The sequence below is a fragment of the Macaca mulatta genome, chromosome 7 (genome assembly GCF_049350105.2).
Source record: "Macaca mulatta isolate MMU2019108-1 chromosome 7, T2T-MMU8v2.0, whole genome shotgun sequence".
Lineage (NCBI taxonomy): Eukaryota > Metazoa > Chordata > Mammalia > Primates > Cercopithecidae > Macaca > Macaca mulatta.
Genome location: NC_133412.1, coordinates 78,588,472 through 78,590,650, shown reverse-complemented (window position 1 = coordinate 78,590,650; position 2,179 = coordinate 78,588,472).

Below are 2,179 nucleotides of genomic sequence, written 5' to 3'. Positions count from 1 at the left end.
GAAGTTGTGTGTGTGTTAAAGAAACAGTAGGCATACAGCTATCAAAGGGACACATACAATGTAATTAGGGAGCAAAAAATTGACAAATCAGAGTGACTTAAAGCCTCTTAAAACCCCATCTCTACAAAAAACACAGAAATTAGTCAGGCGTGGTGGCGCATACCTGTAGTCCCAGCTATTCAAGGGTGCTGAGGTGGGAGAATTATTTGAACTTAGGAGGTTAAGGCTGCAGTAAACAGAGATCATGCGTCTGCACTCCGGCCTGGGTGTCCAGAGTGAGATTCTGGACAGATATTGGACATTTTTGTGGAATAGCCTCCTTTTCTTCACCTTTTCTGCCTCTTAAAGCCTTAACGATCAACTATGTAAGAAAATTAATACCCAGCAAAACCCACTGATCGAGAGGAGACAGATAGATGGCAGATATGGAGTAGAGAATAGTTAAATTGGAGTGGGGCTAACCAGGTAAGGCTAAGGGAGCAAGAAAAGTCCATGAATTACTTGGGGGATAAATAAGTAGAAAAGACATTGGAGGGGCAGAAGGGCTTCCTCCCAAAGCACCCCAGTCTGAAAATCAGTTTTTCCCTGTGCCCAGGTGAGCTGGGTCTCACTCCCTGTCTGAATCTCACACGCATGCATTTTCTCCCTATCCCTGGCCCCTCTGCATGCCAAGGTTGGAAACGCGGCTTTTCCAGAGTCAAAAGTCAGAACACAAGGCACCTATTCACCCTGCCGGGTTTGAAATTCTCCTCCGAAATTCCTTTAACGGCAACGCCTTCTCTCAAGTACTCTGTGCATCTTTTCAAATTTCAGACATAAACAGCAGTGTGGCCCCGCCTGGCAACCCCCTCTCACTCTCCTGATAAAAATAGAAAGGACTGAGGTGGGGAAAGCCGTGGGCACAGTGGGGGTTTTGTGGATCAGCTGTTTGCATGAGTGTTCCTGACCCTCTTTGCCTATTTTGAGGAGGGGTGTCTCCGGGGGGAGCTTTGAGCTGGATTCCCGGAGGATTTGTCATCCCTGGCACCTTGGCCCTTCCATTCTGGACCCGAGACACATCTCTGTGGTTGTGTGTTTAACTCTGTGTCCCAGGGAGAAACACGTTTACCTGTGGTTATTGGCTTGGGTGTCAACTCCAGTAGTTGTGGGGGATGGAAACGGTGGGGAAGGAGCTCAGGGGAGTGTTGTTTGCACAAGCCATTGGCATGGAAACCTTTGCTGGACCCTCAATTATGCATGGTGGTGTGAGTTTAAGTCAAGACAGGCACCACGACCCCATGAGCAAGTGAAGGGCTTTTGGAGAGTTGGTTCCTGCTGTACAGGAGAGGATGAGTGAGAAGTAGCAAATGGGCAAGTTTGCTGAGCTGGGGCTGAGAGCTGTTGTAGTCCCAACCACATCATTTACCAGGGATATGAGCTTGGGCCTCAGTTTCCTCTTCAGTGAAAATTGCAGTATGCCCATTGAAAGATGTGAGATGAGATCCTGTCACTTCTCTGCTTGTAACCACCTTGTGGGTTGGGATTGCATTCAGGACACCATGAGGCCTGAGTGATCTGGCCCTGCCTGCCTCCCTCCCCTCATCTCCTTCATCTCCCTACCCATTTCCATTGCACTTCCCCTTGCTCATTTCATGATAGCACCACCTCATCTTCACATTGTCCTTTAAATATCAGAAGCCTTCCCTGACCCACCCCCACCTCTCCTCTGCCTCTGTCAACTTCTGTTACAGTGCCTCCTTCCCTCCTAGCCCAGATCAGTTTGCCATTCACTGGTTTACTGTCCTCCCTCCTTCACCAGATTGTGAGCTTCATGAGGGCAGAGACACATGTGCCCAGCTGCCATCACAGTGTGTGACACATGCAGTACCTCAATGAATATTTGTTGAATGAATGAATAGGTCTATTTTGTTCTCTTTGTGTGCCCTGTGTCTGGCACATTTAGATACTCTGTGGGTGAATCATAATAACTCATATGCACTGGGCACCATGCTAGTCGTTGTTCTAGCGTTCACTTTATGTCTAGCAACTCATTCAGTAACCATAGCAACATGATGGTTTGTTAATACCCATCACAAATCACTCCTTTTTGTTTTGTTTTGTTTTGTTTTGTTTTGAGAAGGAGTCTCCCTCTGTCGCCCAGGCTGGAGTGCAGTGGCGCAATCTCGGCTCACTGCAACCT